Source organism: Copadichromis virginalis, linkage group LG9 (assembly GCF_057382275.1).
Source record: "Copadichromis virginalis isolate Kocher_CV1m ecotype Utaka linkage group LG9, C_Virginalis_male_GT1.1, whole genome shotgun sequence".
NCBI classification, from domain to species: Eukaryota; Metazoa; Chordata; class Actinopteri; order Cichliformes; family Cichlidae; genus Copadichromis; species Copadichromis virginalis.
The window spans coordinates 9,848,515-9,872,865 of NC_140626.1; the positions used below are offsets into that span (position 1 = coordinate 9,848,515).

Consider the following 24,351-nt stretch of genomic DNA (forward strand, 5'->3'; position numbering starts at 1 on the left):
GTTATAGCCGGACGGCTGTGTTCTATGGTTTCAGATCTTTCTGTTCAAGGACACTTTAAATCTGGTCTTTAAGTTTGACGTCATCAGCCGTTTCCGGGTCCAAACTCTGCTTTAGGTCCCAAAGTCAAACGAACACTGTGGCAGAGAGACTTACAAACAGTCTAAATTCTTTCATCTGTAATAAAATGATCAGCGTTGTTGCTCTACCAGGCGTAACAATTACGTTTAACATCCAGGCATCCATGAAAACAGAATTTATTAAGTTTAGTGGTTGGAAGTTAGCAGGGAGTTAGCTCGCTAGTTTCCACCTAAATATGATACACCATGTTCCATGAGGGATTTCTAAAACATTAAAATGTACAGCTCTGTTATGACTTCCAACATAAATGAAGACAGAACACTAAAAGCAGTGACATGTGTAGGGTTACTAAAGTTGGGCTATCGAATGATGTTACATGGTGGCTCGCTACACAGCTATGTTAGCATAATATAAACACAGTGAAGCTGGAGGATGAACGCTAACTTGTTTCCACGCGATAAAAGTTAACGTGAGGGTTCCCGATGGTTAGGGACCAATGCAATCGCATGGCAGAATGCTGTAAATGGACCAAACTTCAGTCAGGAGAACAACTGACATAATCCATCCACAATACAAGGTTAGTCATTAATTTACTGCTGCATGGGCTGGGCTGTAGTTACATCGTAAGGTTTTAAAAACTGAGCTTTAAAAAATGCTGCCGATGAATAGCGATAATAAAAACGGAGAGAGACCAACAGTGATCACTGACTGTTTTTAGGGGCTTGTTCAAGATACAAAGCATTAAAACATGTTAAAAACACAAACAGCTTTAATAAATGAAGAGTAGTTTGGACCCGGAAGCAGGGTTAATACGTCATCTCTTAACAACTGGGTAAATTAAACAGGTGACAGAATGTAGAAATATATATATATAAACAAAATATATGGAAACACACATTGCCTTTAAGGTTACATCAGGTCGGTCATCCAATGTAAAAACTGCCAAATCAAGCATGTGGGGGCTACTCGCTGTGGCGCCCCCTTGTGACAAGAGAGCAGCTAAAAGTAGTTTTTATATTTTTTTTAAAATCGTCATCAACCGAGACACTGATAGATACCTTAGAGAATTTAAGATATTCTTACTGTTCATCATTTTTACCATAAAATGACACGGCAGTCATCCTAAATATTAATATCGCTGCTGAATGTTTATGCTTGAATTTTTCTGGATGCAGAAGTCAGCTAAAAGGAAAATACTGCACAGCTGCGTCCTGATTAAGGCAGCACTGTGAAAACTCATTTCTCTGTTGTAATAAATGTAATATCAGTTCTTATATTATTTCTTCTTTATTACTGTGTACAATGCGTCCACCTCCTCCCTCCATCCCCCCCAAAGTCCTCAAACTATGGTTATAAGATAAGCACAGAGCCCAGTCACCTCACCAAGTCTTTTTATATTGTTCATACTGTATATAATTTTATATATTAGCTGTTATAATATTAGTGACACGAGATGAAGCAGGTGAAGGGGGAAAAAAAGATTAAGACTGCATTCCACAGCGGGAAAGGTGCAACAATAGTCCTTTTCACATGAAAAGCAGAGGAAGGAAAAGGAGCGAGAGGCGTTCTGTGAATATGCAATATTGAGTGTGTGTGTCCTCCCCCCTCCCCATTTTTTTTTCTTTTTTTCCCCACATGCCTGCTTTGTGGAGCTGTCAAATTTCAATTTAAAAACTGGTTCACTGTGTTGTAACATTATTCCCCACCATAATAGAAAAGGCAACCTGAGGTTACAATCAAATTCCACATGCAGGCGAAGAGTTTTAAATGAGTGGCTGCTATTTCCTAAATGGTAAAGACAGAGACAAAAAAGGGGGGGAGGGGGAAAAAAGCATTTCTGTATTATTTTGTAGCCTTTGTTTTGGCGAAGTTGTCTGAAGGTTGTGCACTGAGAAGGACCTTAATTAAGATTTCGTTGCCTGGGGCTCTTTTTGCAAGCTGTAGTACACGGAGAACGCGGGGAGAGCCAGATACAGATCACTGGCTATCCGGGTCAAGTCACATGATTAGCAGAAAACACTAACATTTTCACCACAGCCACCCTTTTGACTTAGCAATCAAATTTCTCGGAGACAGACGGAGGCGAGCGAAGTAATTCGACGCCAGCCGCAGCGTCGCTGAGCTTTTAGCTTGGAGTGACCTTTAATTTGAAAAATGCGAAGAGGTCACGTTGTAGCCTTTCAGTGACGTGGACGTGTTTGTTTTTGTATAAAAGGTGCCAACAGAGGAGAAAAAAACCTCACATATTTATTGATTGAACTTCTCAGAGAAATGTTTGTTTTTGCCGTGATCGCTTGACCACAGCCCGAGCGGAGAGTTTTGCCTCACTTCCTGCCAAGCTCATTTTCATGTTCGCATGGCGGGCCTACTGGGCGCTGTGGTTTTGCTGTTGTGTCCAGGGCAAAACATTCACACCCTCCACAACTGCAGGTTAATATAGCCAGTGACTGACAGCTGGATCACAGCATTGATTGAATCCAGAGTCTCTTTATTTTGCAGCCCCCCTCCCCTCTCTTTGTGTCTGTCTCCTGCATCCACTTCCTCCTCGCTCGCTCCCCTTCCTGTTTGTTTGAGTTTGAAATTCAGGCTGGTTATTACACGAAGAGGAGAGAAGGTTATTGCCTGGTGCGAGGGGAGGGGTGGGGTGCGTTGAGTTAATAGTGGCCACCTTTGGAGCAGCTCGTCTGTCTCTCTCTTGAGACTTCTCGCATCCCCAGTCTTACAACCTCTGCGCACTCGCATGAAGACTCGGGGTTGTCTCCTGCAGGTCCCTCTGTGGTTACTAACGTCAGCTGATCGGAATGAGCACAATATCAACATGACGCAGGGAATTCGTGTGCTTTTCCTTACTTAACTCTTTTTTCTCTCTCTCTAGTTCACCACTTGTTTTGGGTTTCCTCTGTAGATTTTAACAGCTTGCTCAGATTCAAAAGACAAGGAGCGGCATGTAAGAGAATTAGCTTCTAATTCATTACCACATTGCCTTCTTGGAGTGAGTGTAAGTTACACCAGCGTGGGGTTTTTTGTGTCTTTTTTTTGCTATATTGTCTAAAGCTTCTGCAAATGCAGATATAATGGGATGAAACAAAAAATAGTGAGTATGTAAGATAAGATAAGATAAGATAACCTTTATTAGTCCCACACGTGGGAAATTTGTTTTGTCACAGCAGGAAGTGGACAGTGCAAAAGTTATGACGCAAAAATTAGAATACAATAAGAATAAATACAGTACACAACTGTACAGAATAGAATAAAATAATATACTATATACAGTAGAATAAAATAGAATAAAAATATACAATAAGATAAAAATAGAATACGAATGCTATATACAACTGAGTAAAAATACAACGATGCCAGAAAGGATTATTGCACTTAGTGTTATTGCACATGTGTGGATGTGTGTGTTTGTTCAGTTAAAGTCTTTGTTGTGGAGTCTGACAGCAGTGGGGAGGAAAGACCTGCGAAATCTCTCCGTCCCACACCGTGGGTGCTGCAGTCTCCCACTGAAGGAGCTGCTCAGTGCTGTCACAGTCTGCTGCATGGGGTGGGAGACGTTGTCCAACAGGGATGACAGCTTAGCCGCCGTTCTCCTGTCACTCACCACCTCCACTGGGTCCAGAGGGCATCCTAGAACAGAGCTGGCCCTTCGGATCACCCTGTTCAGTCTCTTCCTGTCCCCAGCAGAGATGCTGCCGCCCCAGCAGACCACACCATAAAAGATAGCAGAAGCCACCACAGAGTCATAGAAGGTCTTCAGGAGTGGGAGGGAGGGGACTGGCTGAGCCTAGAAGAGACCGCTATTAGCCGTTAATTCTGAAACAAATTATGCAATTAGCTCTGGCATCAGGATGTAGGCCATGAGAGAGGACAGCGTAACCTTCATTTGATCTGTTCTGCGGCGAGCCAGCGAGAGTGAGGGAGGGAGAGAGAGAGACCCATTTAATAGGAAAATTTCTTTTGCCTGAGCAAAGCGTTAACAGTATCCATAAGTGCCACTTTGGCTTCCCTTTGAGTGCTTTCTTCTTCCTATTTATGGAGGGATTTTCATAATGTGTGAGTGTGTTTTTTTTCTTTTTGAGGAATACTCATGTCCTTAAAACAAAGAGGTAATTTGTCTGTGCGTATGAGATAATATTGTCTGGGGAGTCGTACGATTTGCTGCCCCTGCCTGACTGTGAAGCAGAGGGAAGGTGTTGATTTCAGTGTGTGTGTGTGTGTGTGTGTGTGTGTGTGTGTGTGTGTGTGTGTGTGTGTGTGTGAGTGTGTGTGCGTGGCTCCGTCAATAAAGGTCTCAAACAGCAGCAGAACCGATCGTAGCTCTGCTTAAGCGCTGGCCTGCCTCTCGCTGAGGATTGGTCTTTAACGTAACACAATCAAATTTGTCCACAGTGAGGAAGTCATTAATTCTAAGTGGACCATTCATTTAACATTGTTAGGAGGCAGAGAGGCAAGAGTCCCTCGGCATTAGCGATGTATGTAACTCCAAAGAAGCTTCGTCACAGCAGACAGTTACTGGATTACGGTTCAGTTTTACGAGCGTTCACGGTGAAAAAAACAACAACAACAAAACGATGCTAATAAAGACAACTTTCCACAGAGATGCTGTATGTAACTGTTTTTTAAATTTCCCCTTGTTGCTGATCTAATAACTCAAATGAGCAAAGCGTGTGTGTTTTAAATCCAATCACCTGTTGATAAATCCTAATTTTCTTTCACTCTGTCAATTATGAAAACGATCAATATTAGCTTTTTTCACTGAGACTTAAATTCAGCCAGATCTGGTTTACAACATTCAATTCAATTCAGTTTTTTTATACAGCACCAAATCATAACAGCAGTCCCTTCATGGCACTTTTTATTGTAAGGTAGACCCTACAATAATACATACAGAGAAAAACCCAGCAATCATATGACCCCCTATGAGCAAGCACCTTGGTGACAGTGGGAAGAAAAAAATCCCTTTTAACAGGAAGAAACCTCCAGCAGAACCAGGCTCAGGGAGGGGCGGGGCCATCTGCTGCGACCGGTTGGGGTGAGATGTTAGGGTTTGATTGTCAAATGTAACATATTTGCATTTTTAGACCTCTACATTATCAATGTGATTTTTTTTTCCTAACCCCCAAAAATGCAATAAATTGCACAGAAATGCCAAATTTAGAAAATCCATCCATTCTCTTCCGCTTATCCAATTCAGGGTCATGGGGTGGAGGGCTGGAGCCTATCCCAGCTGTCTTAGGGTGGGAGGCGGGGTACACCCTGGACAGGTCGCCAGTCTGTCGCAGGGCTAACACATAGAGACACAGACAACCATTCACACTCACATTCACACCTATGGGCAATTTTGAGTTATCAGTTCACCTAACTCCACTAACTGCATTTCTTTGGACTGTGGGAGGACACCGGAGTACCTTGGAGAACCGACGCAAACATGAGGAGAACATGCAAACTCCTCACAGAAATACCCCGGCCTGATGGTGGAGATTTCATAGTTCAGACTGTATTCACCCTGAACCGTTGCATAGTGGACATTTAGTTTATTATCCATACAGCTGCTTTCAGAACTCATCTCGTATTTACTCTGCTTGAAGCAGAATTGTTGGTAGCTCATCCGTTGTTACCTGTAGTGTGCTAGCAGGATTAGCCTTAGTAACTGTGGTACTTACCTATTTTTATCCAACTTATATTAGTGCTCACAGAGAGCCTCGCCCACACTAAAGGGGAAAACAGTTCACAGCTGTCTGTTAACTTTGTATTGCTACCTCCTTGACAATCTTCATTCGATCATGTAATATTATGTAGAAATTTGCATAATGTGTGATTTTTTTTAACAATTCAGTCAAAAATCAACTTTATTGAAGAAGAAAGTTTTAAGTAGATGCGCACCAAAAGTCCCAACACATGTAATGTTAATAATACACAACTAAACAAGTTATTTTAGCTAACTAGTGATGCAACTAGCATCGCTCCCTGCGCCAAATGCGGCATCCTTCTGCTGGTTGAAGTTTGGTTGCTGGTCCCTGCTTCCTCACCTACATATCCAAATACCTGTTATACACACCAGCACACCATTGATTTGATGACTCATTGATTTTCTGCCTCTGTAGGTACTGTAAATGCCGTGTGCCACTACAGCCATAAAGTAATGTGACAAAAAGGTAGAAAGTAAATCTTGAATTTTACTGTGACAAGAAGTTGTTGCTGTGTGGCTACACTCATGCAGCCATACTTGTTACCGTGGTTACCAGATGATTGCGGCATCAATATATGACACTTTTTTGAGCTTTATAAATCAATACAGATTTCTTGGTATTTGTTCAAATAAAGTATTTGAATAAATATTTTCTTATCGTTTATTAAGTTTATATTTGTTCGACTCAGATAAGATATTGACACTTAATTTCTCAGTGACCAAAACAAAAATCTGCCTCTCTGTGGATTTTCAACCAAAATGCATGAAAAATTCATATCAGGTTTCTTTTCCTTTCTTTTTGTTCCCCCTTTGTTTGCTTTCTCCCTCAAGCCCGAGCGTAGTAACGATTTCACGTTTTCTAAAAGCTGAGTGTGACGTCGGTTTGGAGTAACAATTTGGGACGTTATCAGCGCAGACCAGGAGAGTAAACAGGAGCGCTATCTCCAAAAGGTTAGCCATATGTTAAAGCAGTAGCATGGGAGGTGAGGGAGAACAGCTGCCCACGCCCGCTCCCACCATCCCCCTCTGCAAGCTGACAGCTCGCACACAAAACTACACACGCTTTGCTTGTGTGTTAAAAATAATACATATGTGCTCAAATGTAGCTTTCAGACAGACAGGTGCTCGGAGTCATCTGCAATGTGAAGCGTGTTTGAGGATGACCGTGGACTCTCCATGCGAAAATGGCAGACACACATGTGGGCGAGACATCTGGAAAGCTAAGCAGACCAGTGATCAAAATCAAGCCAATGTGTAAACAAAACAAGGCGGCTATGCAGTATTAGCTGGCCAGCTGTCAAGATGAAACTTGTGTAAATTAGTCTCTTTCTTGCCATTTCCATTTATTTATTTATTTGTCAGACAGCGGAAGGCATATTAACAATACACTAAACAGAGAGCAGATTTAATGGTCGTTTTTATACCCTGTGCTGGGACGCGGCGTGGGCGACGGGGAGCACTTTTTGTGCAATGATAATATAATAATCACACAGACTTTGCACAAAATGAATACTACGTATAATTACTGCAGAGTTGCATGTGTGTATAATCATACTGTTATCATGGCATTGTCTTTCATGTCCAATGTTTTCACAGATGATTATCTAATTGGCATACAATTTCACACAGTGGAAAGCTCAAAGACTCCTATTATGCACCACTGCTTAATTAAAGTCGCTTTTCGCACTCATGAAATCCAGTCACAAAACCCTTTTCACCATTCCTACATGCAGTCCTCTCACGCATAATTGTATTATGGAATGCGTTACATTGTCCCGCTTTAATTCACCGCCCACGGCTTACAAATTGCAAAACAAAGACTTGATTGCACGGGAGTTTTGCTTTATGACGGCGCAGACTCGGTGATTATTTCCTCGATAGGCTGAAACTCATCCCATCGACTCGTACATCAAAAGTCAGGAGGCGAAGCCTAAACTGTAGATCTGGAAATCATGCAAGTCCCTTCAGAGGACAAAGCTGTGCTGTGCTTTTTGAATTGAACATTTTGTAACAGCACTTCATTCTGAAACTAGAGGAAACAGAGCTGTGTGGACTTTGATTGCTCAAACGTCAAACTGATCAAAGTTTTCTTCCTAATATTTAATAATTTGCAGAAATGGTGGACCCTGCTTGTAACAATGCTGAACGGCTTTAATATGTATTTGTGCTCGGTTTTGTTAAACTTTCATGGATTACAACTTTAAGATGATAATTTACTAGAAGATCAAAGGAACTCCTTTTTAATTGTACTCCAGATAGAAAATCTAGCTGCAGCTTAGATTTTCCACGCTCCTACATGGAATGACATTTGGGTTGTTTTGGGGGGTTTTTTATGCAAAAGAAAGTAGATTAAACATCCTTGTTGGAATTCTTTCCGAGTTACTTTTAGGCTGTTTTGGATGCTGACAGAAAAGAAAAAAAAGTCCCCCAAGAAAGCAGACTCCACCTCTATGCCAATTATCTGATCCTGTCTCCAGCACTCGAGCGAGCAGCAGATAATGTAACAGCTTTGCCTCTGTATTCCTGCTCCATCACCACTGCCGACACTATCCACTGCAAAGCGCGCATCTGGCACCTCCGCATTCACCACTTAGCTAAATTACATTACTTCTAGCCTAGCGCCTCTAACAAGGTGCTCTGTGTATTTCGCTAGCTGGGAAAACAGAAAGGGAACACGGCAAGAGACAAAGAAGTAGAGTAGCTAACACGGTGTTAACAATTGCTCAGTGAGTTCCTCTGCTTCCCATTACACACACTTTGCACCTTTTAACCTTGTTAGCGGGCCACGGCAGAATGCTTGTTCCGTAATTAAGGGTGGCTCAGGTGCTAGATTTATGGAGATTTGCAGGCCTGTGATTAAAATTGAAATTTAATTCTGGTAATCTGGCAGAGGTGAAGGAAGAGGAATATTGAATGGGAAAGGGGGAGGAGGGAAGGACGGTTTGGGTGGTTGGCTAGCCACGTATCAGTGGGAGATACTTCACACAGGCTGTTCAAACATGGACTTAAAACAGGCTTATCTCCCAAAAGGTTAATGAGGAGCGGCTGGCTGCGCTTGTTACAAACGCACAACAGAGGTCTCATCTTCCACTGCACGGCGGCGCGTGAGTCACAGAAGTACTCGCATGCATATACACACACACGCACAAACACACACATATGCTGGATAAGCTGCAGGCATCACAAGCCCGCAGCCTCACTGACAGAATTCTCGTTTCCAATAACATCCTCAGACGACTTAATTACTTTTCCTTTTGATGCAGCTCACAAGAATAAGCGGACTATAGATGGAATCTCTCTTTTATCCATCCGTGTGTGTGTGTGTCTCTCTCTCCTTCCTCAGTGATAACTGATAATTTAGTTGTGGCATTTCAGATGGCTGGCCACGACTCTGAAGTCCATTTCCCCGAGCTGTAATGCAGCTTATTGACTACGCTGCTCACAGGGCAGGTTTGGTGACATAGGCAGCTTTGTTGGCCCTGCGGTGGGAAAAAAAAGCATCTAAATGAAGCCGGAGGAAACACTTTTGTGCTTTTGTGTCTCTGTGCATGGTGTCACAGGAAAGAAAAATGCAATAAAAAGAAACAAAACAAGGCAAGTAGAAGAAAAAAAGGTCTTTTGTACGGAGGCCCATACACACACTCATTTTTTGAATGGCTCAAAGAGAAAGTGCCCTTTGCCTTTTGTGCTTTTCCTTTGTTATCTAACTCCTGGCCAAAGTGAAAGTGTGCCGCTACGTGATGGAGAAATGTTCCATTTCACCTCGTGGTGCTCCATTTACCATTTTGAACTAACCCTTTTATTCCCCCTGTGCATATGCTTTTCATTCCATTGTTGGCCCCTAAAAATGAATATAGGCTTTGACACTCGTTCCCGGCCTGTAAATCATGCGTATCCTGGACGAGCACACGCTGCAGATTTATGTTGATGCCACAGAGGTGCATTGTAAATGCAGCCGTGTGAGGCTCAGTGTGTGGATGCCCACCTTGTTTTTCACCTGCAGGGAAGCTAGCGGTTGCTCTATCTTATCAGCGCATGGTGGTGTTTAGGCCTGGCAGGGGGTGTTTATGAGCGTGTTTGTGTGTGTGAGCGAGTGAAGTAAGGGTTCTCTGTATAGTTACAGACAAATGCATATTTTTTGTACTTTATTTTGTAAAAATTATATTATTTTAACTTAATTTAGATTCATTTTAAATGCAAATCCATTGCATCAAAAACATGTTGGTTTATTTATGTTAGTTCCACATTTTAACATATTTGCTCCTTTGCTGTTTAGAATAGAAGGTGGATTCCACTCTCACAATAATAAGCTTTATTTATACATCACTTTAAAAACACCTTGCTAAGGACTTCGCAATGAAAGGATATAGACAGTAATATATGAAAGAATAAATAAGAGACCACATCAGATAAAAATAAGTATATAAAAATGTGCTTTCAGAAGTGATTTGAAGGAAGTCACGGATTCTGCCTTATCTCCTCAGGCAGGTCGCTCCAGAGCCAAGGGTCCCTGATGGCAAAAGCATGATCACCTTTAGATTTAAGCCTCGGCTTTGGAACAGCCCCACCTGAGGATCTGAGCCTTTGAACTGGCTCATTAGGGGGCAACATTTCTGCTATGTAGCTTGGGGCCAAACCCCAACATGCTTTTAAAGCGATCAGTAGAATCTTAAAATCAATTTTAAATCATACAGGGAGCCAGTGGAGGGAAGCCGGGATTTGGGCGATGTGAGACCGTCTGCTGAAACCAGTAAGAAGCTGAGCAGCTGCGTTGTGAACTGGCTAAGTTTAGTGAGGCGTTGACTTTTTTGCTAATGCTAATAAAAGGTGGGAGTTGAGGAAATAAATGCATGAACAACTTTTTCCAGGTTGGAATGTGAGAGACTTTGCTTCCTGACTCCTGAATGGAGATCTAGAGGAGAAATGTGTGAAGATAAAGATAGTGGTGGTCCTGCTTCTCCCCCTTTTCCCCCTAAGAACCAATCAACACCCAAAATTGGAAACACAATAACCTGTCATGTTGTTGCACTGACATATGCACAACTGTTTCAGAAGCTGTCATGTTGTGAAACTCAGCACATGTTTGGTAAGTGAATTGCTGATTTTTCCCAAAGCTGTGAAGAGTTTTTACTTCATTTGACTGCAGAAGCAGTATATTCAGTTTTTATGTCCCAGTTACTGTTGAACTTTTACTAATGGCCTCTGTCTTCTTCATTTAGACAGAGGCTTCAAAGCAACTGCTCAGATTCGATTCAAGATGGCTGCCAAAGAGACTTGTTTTCCTTCCCTTCTCTTTTGCAACAGGCTTCAGCTTAATAAGAGACCGAGCGAACTCTCATTGATGTGTTTTGTTGGTCTGAATAATTAGATTTCTGATTCAGAGCTGTTGCCTTGATTGGAATTTTTTGTCTCTAACAGTTGATAAATATCACTGATAAAATAACAGTAACTAGGATTTTGAACCTCGTATTACATCTCAGGCAATGTGAGCTAAAACGGGTAGGAACTAAATAGTGTTGTTTTAAGAGAGATTTTAAAAGTAAAGGAGAGAAAAACGAACAAAAGTAGCATCCTTGATGTCAACACGTTTCAAGGCTAACTTAAATAGTGTGATCTGCTTTGTCAAAAGCTGCGATTTGGTCTAAAATGTGTACTGCAGAGCTCGCTCTCTTATTAGCTGCTGAAAGGACGTTTGCGGTTACCTTGAGGGCAGTTTTTGTGACGTTTAAAGATCCAAAATGTGACTTCTTTTAAAAAAATGTGGGGAAAATGTGAGTTTATAAAACAAAGAACAGTTGTATCAGGATTTTTTTTTTTCACTTAAAAGGGCATTTTGAGAAAATGGCACAGCCATTACAACTCATTAAAATGCTGAAACATCTGTCAGAGGGAATTCATCAGTTTGAATGTGGCTGATTTCATGTGGGATATGATATCAGATAAAAAGCAAATTGATAATGATTCAAAATTGTCAAAATAACAACTAATACTATGGTCTGTGTGTAGAAAAAAAATTGAGGGTAAAGTTTTTTCAAAAGTTAACTAAGTGCTAAAATGTTCATGCATCAGTTTTTTTTTAAAGATTGGTAGCATTAACGTTCTGGCATCTCATCTGGTTGCTATTACTAAATACACTATATGGACAAAAGTATTTGTTTGTAGCTCTTAATGTTTAAATTTGGGTGTTTTCAGTCCCATTGTGTATAAAATCCAGCTCCTCGCCGTGCACTCTGCCTTTACAAGTGGTTGTGAAAGAACGGCTGGTTCTAAAGAGCTCACTGAATTGTCTGTGAAGGTTCTCAGTCTTCCAGGTCATCATAGTCTAAAGACATGCAGACGCTTTTCCTTCCAAGCTTCATAGACAGCTCACTGAATTCCAGTGCAGTGTCCTAGATATTCCACAATCAGCTGTAAGTGTGATTGTAAAGTGCGAGTGTTTAGGAACCACAGTGGCTCACACCCCGTACAGAGCGGGTTCACCAAGTACATAACCTCAATCAGAGTTCAGACTCCTCTCACATTAACATCAGCAGAGGCTGTGTGTGCTGAGAGCTTCATAGCAGTGCTTTCTACTGCCGAGCAGGTCCTGTGAGCATGATGTGGCCCAGGTGGTCCAGTACTTTTGTCCATATTTAACTTGAGCATTTTATCAGTCTTTGATCTTTTGTGCTATTTAAACTTTACTGTTTGTTACTACTCACACATATGTTCATTCAGTCGAACCAGCAGTTGTAAATAGTCATATTTACTAATATGCGCCACTATTTCTTTCCATCTATCCTCTTCTACTCATACTATGTGAGGGTCGCAGGGGGGGCTCAAGCTTATCCCAGCTACCCAGGGAATCTGATCCCACTAACTGGATGTTTTTGGATTGTGGGAGGAAGCTGGAGTACCCAGAGAGAACCCACACAAACATGGGGAGAACATGCAAATTGCACCCCGGGCTGATGTTGGAATCAAACTCAGGACCTTCCTGCTGTGAGGCAACAGTGCTAATTACCGCACCACCGTGCTGCCCGTTTTTCAGCCAGCAGCATGTGGCACGGGTGCGTGCACTCGGGGCTGCTGAGCCCTCGGGAGCCCGTGTAGGGCCCCAATGTAGGTGAGGCAACGATTTCTTTAAATTGAATTTAAAAAATAAAAAAAAAGAACCTGGCCCTGAATGGTGATGTTAATGTGACCTTGCTCATTGCAGTGTGCTGTTACAACTTCACTTTCTCAAGTATGACCACTAACCTATGGCACTGCACACTTGCAGCTGCTTCAGGAAATGGGTTTGTGTGCATGTGAGTCAGTCTCCAGGACTTGGTTTTGCTCTGACTGCATCAGCGGGAGTGGTAGTGCTGGCAGCACGGCGTCTCTCCGGCCGGGTGGGTGTCAGCCACAGAGATGAATAACCCTCTGCTCTCAGCCCACTAAGTAATCCAGCCAATGATGAATTGCTGCTCTCACTGACACCCAAATTGGAATCATTGGGTCCGGGAGCAAAAAACTGGGCGAAAAAAAGACAAAAAACAGAGGGCCTCTGGCAGCGGCGTCTAGTCATCTGTTACCGTGTCGCTCCTTGAGGCCGCACCAGGTATTCCCCTCCCCTCTGTGTGCTCAAGGCCTTCAATAAATAGAAAAGACAAAGAACCTTTCAGAAATGTGTCACGCTGATATCCTTCCGCATCGAAAGGGTGGCACCATCTCCCTTCTGTTTAGTTGTTGGATTGTTATGTGTCCAAGGCCCTTTCGAAGTGAAGAAAATGGTCACTTTAAAGGAATCTATGACCATCTAAATGTTGTTGTTTTTAAGTAAATAGATTTTGAGCTTTTACTGTAACATCCAAAAGTCTGTGTTTACGTCCTTCTGCCCTTTTCGCCTACATTCTACTAGCTGCTGAGTCTGTTGGCGGCGCATGTAAAACAAATCCCCCAACACAAGAAATGACTTAATGAACTTAATGAGGTTTTCTAATTACAGAGGGAAGTTAGCCCATGTCAAATGGGCCTTTTCTGCCTTCCTTGACATGGATTAAGAGCCAGGCTATTAAATCCAGCCCTACTTTATAACACAATCAGTCATATCTGCTGTAATTCTGGCCTACATTTTGACGCATTTGAATAGAATGAAGTTTGTATTTCTAGAGTAGACTAAAGAAGCCTGAGGCAGGAAATGAACCTCCTCTTGAAACCTTCTCAGGGACGGTGAGTGGGGAATAAAACAGGAACAGGATTGTGTTAGTGCCTAAATTATAAAGGCTGCTCCCCTCAGATGAAAAGGTTTGATATATGTTATTACTCTGTGTTATATCAAACTTAGGAGTTTGGACTTCTGCCATTAATTTCTCTACAAATCTTCTTTATTCTTTAGTTGTTGGTTTTTTGCATTGATGCCTTTTCGTTTTTTTTTCCCTCTCTCTTCATTCTCCCTGCCTGTCTTTTCAACCGGTCCATGGCAGGGAAGATGATTTACTTTGTCATCATTAACACATCAAAAGAGCCAAGTGTGTATTTCAAAGTCATCTGATAACTGATACTCTTTAATGGCGCACTGGAACAGTAATTAATTTCAAAAACATCCCATTTATTTGTTCTGGAAGTGAGCGCTCCCGCCAAAGCGGCATAAATCCTGTCTGTTGCTGCAGCTCAAATTAATTTACGTGTTGCGTCTCCTTGCATCTTTTGAGAATTTAATTATCTCAGCAAACAGGCTCTGGGAGTGTTGAATATACATTCTATCGGCGAAGTTGTACTGGAGCCAGTGCAGCATACAGACATGTTGTTTCATTCTGACTCTCTACGCCTCCTCCCGTCTCATTCCAGGCGTCTGCTTGCCGCAAACATGGAGACGAAACTTTAAAAAGAAAAGAACAGATGTAGCAGTGATAATAGTATTGAGCATATTGCAGAGGCAGACTGTGAAAGCCACCCAGCAGGGCTGTCTATTCGAGAAGATTCGAGCGTCCCTGTTAGCACGGTTGATCCAAGTCGGTCCAGAACCGTCGGTGCTCGGGATTTTTGGGAAGCTTTTTTGAGAGCTTTTGAAAAATGGGAGCAAACCCACTTACATGACAGTCACCCTGTGATAAATGACAGACGGATACACACCAGTGATCACACGGTGACAGCCAGGGCTGACCTGCCTTGACCCTAGCACGGCTCGTCAGTTGACATTCAGAAAGGAGAACACTGCCGTTGCTATCTTTGCTGTCAGAGCCGAGGCTTTGAAGGTATTTATATATCTTAGAATAATGGACTGATCATGCTGGGATAAGGTAAATTGCTTCAGCTACCAGGTGTGCATGTTTGATTTTTGGGCTGTTTGGCAATCTGACATGAGACTTTTACATTTTGTAAATATAAGATCTTAAATTCCATTAAAGTGATGCTTAATAAGCTTTAACTCTAAAGGTACCGGGTCAGATTAAAAACAGTGGAACATCACTACATGTTATAAACTGTATTTAAAAGATGGACCTAGCTACAGCGATGTTACACATTGGTTTGTGGACTCTGCATTGATTACTGTCACTGTGTTTTGTTCTGTTTTTGTTTCTAAAAAGCAGTTGTGAGTGTTAAGTCTGTTTTGCACAACTAATAAGTATGTATACATTAGAGGTGGGACTCAACAGATACCCCATCATATGATATTACTGCGATTTTTAACATTTTGTGATATGCTAGGTATTGCAAGGACATTTATTGCTATTTGCCACCTATTTCAACAGCAAACAATGTCTTGAAAGTTAAACTGTGTTAGTATCTGTTTCATCCAATAAGATACAGTTTTCTCACTTCAGTTATTTTTTGCAGTAAAATATAATTGTCCAGCAAACCAACACTGTCACTAAAACCTGCCATAGATGGAGTCAGTCTGATATCAGTCTGATATCACTCTGCAACTGAATGAGGTGACGCTGGCAATTTGATGCAATCTGTTTGTGATAATAACACAATCAGTTTTGAACAGTTGTTGAATATACTGTTGCTGTCTACATAGATGAAAATTCACATTAAAGGGAAATTCTGAGAAACTATTACATTTGCTCTCAGCAACCTTCCTGTTTTATAGGAAAGTAACCAGAATACAATCAGCTGGCAGCCGGTTTGCAGAAAGGTTGTGCTATCACTTTGCGATCAGAAGAGACTGTGGGAAACCTCCAAGCTCTGAGCAACCATTTAGTCACCGCAAGCTGCAGAGGTCGCAAAATGTGTAAATCACCAGGCAGCAAGCAAGTTGCTGTCCTACATTTAATAGTAGGACTGAGCTATTAGCTTGCATTGACTTAGGAGGAAGCTTTTTTAAGCTAGGTGTGTCCAGCTTTGAGCCGATATAATGCAAGTTTGTCCGGCTGTATCTCAGTATGGTGGTGCACGAGATGAGCAAGGTTGCCAGGTTCACAAGTTTTAATTTGATTTGTGTTTATGTAAATGGGGTAGTGCTATAGCGAGGGGGTTAGCACTGTTGCCTCACAGCAACAACATCCTGCTTTTGAATCCACTGGCCAGCTTTGGCCTTTCTGTGCACATGTTCTGTGTGTGGCTGCATGGGTTCTCCGACTTCCAAAGGCATACAGTGTTAATAGGTAACTCAAAAATTGGGTGTAGGTTTAAATGGTTGTCTGTGGCTCTGTGTTAGCCCTGTGGTAGACTGGTGACTTGTCCAGGTGTTCCCCTTGTGATGCAACCTTAAATAAACAGGTGAAAGAAAATGGATGTTTTTTATCTACATGGTATTTTTAGGTTTGATTTGGAGCAAAGGAATAAAGCTTGACTAGACTCGTCTAAATTGATAAACATATATATATATATATATATATATATTTATAAATCGAAAGATGCTCCCTCTCGCACACTGGGAAAGATATTTCAGGATGCTTCTCACATGAATTTTTAACTCCAAATCAAACAGAATGGAAGTCATCAATTTTTAAGTCGAGTTAGCAATACGCTGCGCTCCTACTCATTTTCTTTTATTGCTTATTGATTTTGCCTTTCTATTGGGTGGAAGACACTCCAGCGTGTTTCTGTAAACAAGTACGTTTCCTGTAGGCCCATTTTCTTCATCAAAGGGCAACTCGCATATGAAATCAGCTTTGACTGATTTACTGCAGTTGAAATATGGCAATAACAGAGTTACAGCTCCCTGTCATCTTTGTTTTGACAGACGAGGCTGGCACAGAACACACCGGCACATACAAACAGGCGGACAAACAGATACACATTTATGCACACAAAGTCAGCATGAGTCGTTGGGGATTTTCTCACAAATCGGCCCCCTAAAGGGAAAGAGGCCGGCATAAATCAGCTGGTGTCAGGGCTACAGACACCCACGGCTCCTTATCACCACGCGCAGGTGGACACACTCACAGATTGATAGGCAGATAGTCGGTCTGACAGGCAGGGCGACAGGCAGCCAGGTGGAGAAGCTTACAGAAGCAGGGCGCACAGGGTGGAGGCAGGCAGAGGGAGAGCAAAGGCATCAATACTGATCACAAATCTCAGACTTGATTCTGAGTTACTGATTCTCATTTTAAAATGTTTTCCATCCATAACCTTTAACTACAGCTAACACAAATACAGCCTACAACCAGTTCAGTTTTTTTAAACCTTTAAAACAATTCCAGGAGCTGCTCAAATCAAAAACAAGTAAGAGTTCCTCAGTTGCGTTCCTCAACTGGTAAGGTATTCACCCACGAGGTAACTGGTAATTGGGGCTGTAAAGCAGCTCCATGCTTTGCAGGTGAGCCTGTGGGGAGAATATGCCACTAAGATCCCCATCAGATGTTCTGTTGGCTTCTTCCTCATGGGTGAGATGAAATACAATAATCACAGGGCTTTTCTAAACCTTCCAAATATTATTCTACTAAAGCTATTTCACACATTCTGCTCCATTTCCAGTGATTATACACAGGGTTGGTGTTCATCACGTGGTTCATGCAGCAGTTTGGCCACTTAGGAGGAAACAGCAGCCATCCTACTGCTGTTCCTGGGAGCTGATGTAAAGGTTTTTTATTTGTTCCTCCATCCTGATGGCAGGTTTACTGGAGTTTGGATTTCAGACATACACTAAAATGTTGCAGTTAGTCTCTGGTGGCTGCTGGTTTCACTTGATCCAAATGAAGTCCAGGAGTTATTGGAAAATGTTTTCTATCAGATGGACATATTATAGTGTTACTGATGAGTAACAGCCCAAGGCCAGACCTGCACACTTCCGGAAAAGTCAGCATACTTACTAGCTGTCCACCATATGCCCACTTGGAATTAAAGATGAACAGAAACACCTGAATGTTATGTACTAGTTGCTTCTGTTGCAGAGGTTTACGATTCTTCAAATTCAATAAAGAGCCCTGCAGAGCTGCAAATGGGGTGGGTAAGATTTTTTAACTGCTGTTTTCCTTTTTTAAAAGAAGGACGTGGAACACGCTGCAGTGTTTCTGCTCTTTTTCATGTTCGTGCCATAGATCTGCCCCGTGCTGGGAGAAGGCACGCAAGTCTTGATATGTAAAGAACGTGTTTGCAGTGGATTGAAACTGAGTAAAACTCTAACTTTCAGAGTTCTACACGCCTCTGTTTTTGTTAAAATACTACAGGCCTTCTCTCTGCTTAGCTAGAGAACTGCACAAACACTAAAAGCATCCATCATAACGCACATCAAGTTAGTGGAACACCAGAAAACAAGCAAACAAAAAACAATGTTGCAGAATGTAACATTAAATAGTTAGAGTAGTTATAAATAGTATAACTATATAAAAGATAAGAAAACATTAGCAACAGAACGTACAAGGCATAAAAAAAGCACATAACATAAAGATTAGAGTGAGACTGTAAAATGTCAATTTAAAAATGACAGAGTCATAAAAATAAAAGCGCTTCAGAATTATAAGACATTAAATATTGAATAATCACTGATGGGGGACAGGTTGTAGCAAAAGGTCAGCTATGCTTATATCGAGGGATGAAGGCAAAATGTGACTAAAACGATGCATAGATGCAAGTACAGGCTGGGAGGATACAGCACTCTCCTCTCTTTGATCCCTGTTGCTGTGTGGATGTAAACAGACAAAGGCTTGTATTACTGTCAGGGAGGATTTGGTGCACACTGTATCATGCAAAGCTATGTTGGGTAGCAGTGCAAAACTCCATTTGTTTCCACCCATCAGAGTCTACTGCAGCAATACTAAGCTGGTGTTCCATTTCATGGGCTTGTCTGTTTTGGGTCATGGACCAGAAGCGAAATGCTTTGCCTACACAGAGAGCGGATAACATCTCTGATCCCATTATTTACTCTGTTGAGGACTTACACATTCCCTGGCTTTTTCTTTTGGGAAAACCGCTTAAAGCTGGTTACACGAGGCAGAATTATTGCCAGTCTCTTTCTAGTAGTCACAAAACAAGCACAGTCTTGGAATGATTAAATGTGCGGCATCTCCCAGAAATAGCAGATTTCCACTTTTTAAAGAACGTGGAAATCACAGAGGTGTTTCACAGTAGACATTTCAGGGGAGAAAGAAATGCGAGTTTGATGACTTCTCATGCACAAAAATACCTTCTTTTTTTTAATTTTATTAGAGGCTTTGGAGTCACGGTCTCCTAGCAACCTTGCTTGGTGTCAAGGAGGTCCATCTGTGGACAATAATAATGAGTAATAGCTGCAGAAGTAAAAGTCAGGTACATGAAGATATATTTTCAGTGAAGGTATAGGTCAGTTGAACCACACAAGCAAATAAAATAAACCAACGTAAGGCAGCAGAATGTTTTTGAAATGTAGCGTCATTCAAGCTTAAAGCATCAATGCAAAAAATATATAGTTTAGTATCTAAAGGTCTTTAAACAGATGTGTAAAATTTGTGCCAATATTTGAATCATTTTCAAGGCTGTTCACAACGATCGCTGGATGAATGTGAACTTGTTTTTTCCACTAGTGTGTTGTAGCTGAAAACGTGCACTGGTACTGAATGTATACTGAAATGGAAATAGTAAAACAGTACTACTTTACCTCAGAGACACAGTTAGATGCTGCTCCAGGTTAATAATCTCTCTGAGGTGATTTCTGTGCCTCCTAAGATGTTGTCCCAACTCTGCCAACAAGAGTTCAAACTGCCCCAATGACATCCTCAAATATGTGCAAAAGCAGTCATAATAAAGCTGCAGCTCTTTTATCAAACCATGAAATTTCCCATAATTTCCAGTTCGTCCTTTTCTTGTTTAATAATCAGGACCAGCTGATCAGATCATGACTTGAGCTGAACTTCATTACGTTCATAGTGTTTTTGGGGTTTTTTAAGGATGTGTATGCACACTGTACGCTCATCAACACTGACTTTGGGCTTCACTCGGCCCTCGGAGGTGTTGGCGCGCTGTTTAACTCACTGTATCGTCGCATCATGTCTTCTGTCTAAGTGGGCTATTACAACTGCTGACAAGTAAATAACATTGACACCACGAGGCAGCATGCTCCTGGGAGATATTAGGTCGTGAGATTCTTGTAGATATTACTTTGACACCACCACTATTTCTGCAGCCGAAGCACATGCTCAGTGGCGGTGGCACTCCCCAACAGCATCAGTCTCCCTTCCCAAAAGGGGAAAAATCAGCCTGGTCTCTGACGTTCCCACAATACCACCCACAAGACCCACCTTGCAAAGACCTTGAAATGCCAAAAGCTCAGTGTATATAGGGGAATAACAATGATCATCTTCAAATATGTAATTCAGACACATACATTTGAGTCTTGCATCTGTTCTGGCTTAATTAAATATTGACAATGATGCCGTCATTCTGTTTTTTGTTTTGTTTTTTGACCTTTCTCTTGCAACGAGAGACTGTGGGCAGGAAATCTACCTACACTCACACAAACATTACACATTACATTTCACTGCAGCTTCCCGCATTGCTGCCATCCAGCATTTAGGGAACTAAAGGAGGCCCTTCTGAAAAATGCTTCAAAATGGCCACCATCGTCCCTGTACCCAAATCCTCCACCATCTCCTCATTGAACGACTGGCGACCTGTAGCCCTGACCCCCATCGTAAGCAAATGCTTCGAGAAGCTGGTCAGGGACTTCATCTGCTCTGCACTACCCGACTCACTGGACCCTCTACAGTTTGCATACCGCCACAACAGGTCCACTGATGATGCCATAGCCCTGACACTACACACTGCCCTGTCACACCTGGAGAAGAGAGACACGTATGTGAGGATGCTGTTTGTAGATTACAGCTCAGCATTCAATACCATCGTTCCCTCGAAGCTGGACAGGAAACTGCAGGATCTAGGACTGAGCAGCTCCCTCTGCAGCTGGATCCTTAGCTTCCTGTCTGACAGACGCCAGGTGGTCAGACTGGGCAGCATCACCTCATCCCCCATCACACTGAACACTGGTGCTCCACAGGGGTGTGTACTGAGCCCTCTCCTGTACTCACTCTACACCTACGACTGCACAGCCACTAACAGCTCCAACATCATTGTGAAGTTTGCGGACGACACTACAGTGGTGGGTCTTATCACCAACGGTGATGAGACGGCTTACAGGGAGGAGGTCAGCGCCCTGACCCACTGGTGTCAAGACAACCATCTCACCCTCAACGTCGCAAAGACAAAGGAGTTGATAGTGGACTTCCGGGGGTGCAGAGAAGTACACACCCCCATCACCATCAACGGCGCTGCTGTGGAGAGAGTGAGCAGCTTCCGGTTCCTTGGAGTACATCTGGCTGAGGATCTTACGTGGTCAGTACACACAAACAAAACAGTGAAGAAGGCGCAGCAGCGCCTCTTCTTTCTCAGGAGACTGAAAAGATTTGGCATGAGCCCCCGCATCCTCAGGACCTTCTATCACTGTGCCATTGAGAGCATCCTCACTGGATGCATCACCACCTGGTATGGCAACAGCACCGCCTACAACTGCAAAGCTCTCCAGCGAGTAGTGCGGTGCTCTGAACGGATAATTGGAGGTGAGCTTCCCTCCCTCCAAGACATCTACAGGAAGCGGTGCCTGAGGAAAGCGGGGAGGATCATCAAGGACTCCAGTCACCCCAGCCATAAACTGTTCAGACTGCTTCCATCAGGAAGGAGGTTCTGCAGCATCCGGTCCCGTACCAGCAGACTGAGAGACAGCTTTTTCCATCAGGCCATCAGACTGCTGAACACGTCATAGACACCTCAGCTTCACTACTGGAACTTCAACATTATGCACTCCACACTGTATATAAATGCCACTTGTTTTGCACATATTCAACTCTGTATATTTTATATATTTTATTATTATTATTATTATTATTATTTTTTTTTTTTTTTTTTTTTTTTTTTTTACTATTTAATTTGTAAAAATGTGTATACACACACACACACACACACACACACACACACACACACACACACACACACACACACACGTAGGAAAATATTTAGTATACACATCCAGAAATGCATACACTATTATATATTGTACATATATTTATTAGTTTCAGGTTGGCCATTCTTGTATTTTGCTCGTTTGTGTTGTTGTGTTTGCACATCTCTGTTGCTTGTGGGGCTCGCACACAAGAATTTCACTCGCATGTGCTGTGCCAGTGTGCTTGCACATGTGATGTGACAATAAAAGTGATTTGATTTGATTTGATTTGAAAATAGATCAGCCTGCTGTAGCATCAAAAAGATGAAACGGAAATGAGCAGAAACACCAGTCTCCCCACCACGAGTCAGGTGTGCTGCACACTTCAAAGTCAAAGGGAGTCGTGAATGCGGCACAAATTAAGCCTCCGGTACGCCGATTCAAACTTCCACATCTCGATAATGACCTCACTCTCCTACACCATTACTCATCATTCATTGAGCTCCGGCTGAGGTGGGAAGGTAGCGCTGGCTGGTGGATTCAAGGCTGGCAGAAGGTGATGGGGGGCGGGAGCGCCGCGTGAGTTAAAAGCAATTGGGAGCAATTTGAATACAACTTAATAATCTCTTTTATTTTCTTGTGACGTTTGCCTCTCTTCTCTGTTTGCCTTAAGGAGCTCTTTTCATATTTAACCTAAATATACTGTGATTGCGGCTCGAGACTTCAGTTTGGTGTTACTCAAGCACAGATTTTCAGTCTCAATGCTTCATCTTAGCCTGCAAAGATGATAAGCTCTTTTTTAAGATCTAACTATGCATATATAACCATGAATAAATGGACAAATTTAGTCAAAAGTAAGGTCTTAGCCTGTTTCTTTGCACGACTAGCTGTTAGTTTGCAGACCAAAAGCAGGTGGATCATCGAGAATTTTCACATAGCAGGTTTGTGAGTTTTCATTTAGTTTAAGCTATCTGTGAACTCTTCTGGAAACAATCCATATCGATGAGAAAGCTTCTGGTCTGATCTCCCGATGTCAATCAGAAGCACTGCATTAAAAAAATTAAAAGAAGATGTTATTTTCCTGTAAACACTCACAGATTTAACTGATTTCCATCAGTTAATGGTGGTTTAAAGACTGTGAAGCCGACAATCACAGGTTCCTCAAAGTGTCACAAACTATCCCTTTGTGAACAGTGCAGGGGAGGGGGGACCCAGTAAAAACACCCATGCAGCCACACAGTGGGTAGGTGTTGGTGAACTGTGGGGTTGTGTGGGCAGGGCAACCCTACACTTACCACTGGATATGACCACACAGGCCCCACAGCAGTTTTGCCCTTTGTTCTGTTGGCAAGCCCACTCTAGGCTACCTCTAAGAAAACTCACGTGGACTCTAAATATGCTAGGCCATGTGGTGTCCATAGAAGGTTTGCTTTTCTGGGTTTTTTGTGGGGCACTCATGGTTGGTTTGCCAACAGAGAACCCTTATTGGACCCATGCTGGTTATTGTCATGATGGTAGGCTTGCCTGTAGAAACCCCATATAGGAAAAGCAAAGAGCAAAACTGCTGTAGGCCCTGTGTAGGATAGGTGTGGGTTTGCCCTGCCTACACAGTCTCACAGTTCATCAACACCAACACCATGGGCCCGCACAGGCATGTTTGCTGGTACATTATTTATAATAAGTAAACAACCAATGTGGCTATTATTTAGAAAGATGACTGGTAAAATACAAAGCTAAACTGGATCTTGCCTTTTCAAAGACAGACCAACATGATTGATTAGATTTAAACATTTGTTGCCCCTTTTCTGGATTGAGTGGCTCCATGGTTTGAGCCCGGTGCTACCTGCTGTGGTAACCCCTTGTGAATATTTTTATTTTAATAATTATTTATTTTTAGCAACATACTGGTAAATGGTAAATGGACTGGTTCTTATATACTGATTTTATACTCTAATTGCACTTTATGTAACATCCCTCATTCTCCCATTTACACCCACTTCAAGCACTTATGCTTCCTATCCAACATTAAGAACTTGAGGTTGGTATCTTGCCCAAGGATCTTTGGCATGCAGATTGTAGCAGCCAGGATTCAAACCACCATCCACCTGCTCTGCCTCCTGAGCTACAGCCCCTCCATTCTGGTCCCAGGTTTGTTGTAGCGAAGTCTCCTTGAGAAAAGCGTAATTGTTGGTGATGTTAAATTTGCAGCACAACAGCACAGTGGAATCTGTATATCTGTAGAGCTCGATGGATACAGGA

The 24,351-nt window shown here is 42.3% G+C and overlaps 1 protein-coding gene and 1 long non-coding RNA gene across 2 annotated transcripts in view; both read left to right on the forward strand.

Annotated features, from left to right (window-relative positions):
* adarb2 (adenosine deaminase RNA specific B2 (inactive)) overlaps nucleotides 1-24,351 on the forward strand; it is a 228,622-nt gene that overhangs the window by 91,924 nt on the left and 112,347 nt on the right. The window lies entirely within an intron of this gene.
* Nucleotides 10,267-11,583, forward strand: LOC146701243 (uncharacterized). The gene is made up of 3 exons (XR_014922368.1): nucleotides 10,267-10,521; nucleotides 10,640-10,857; nucleotides 10,991-11,583. It is a non-coding gene; the product is annotated as an uncharacterized LOC146701243 (long non-coding RNA).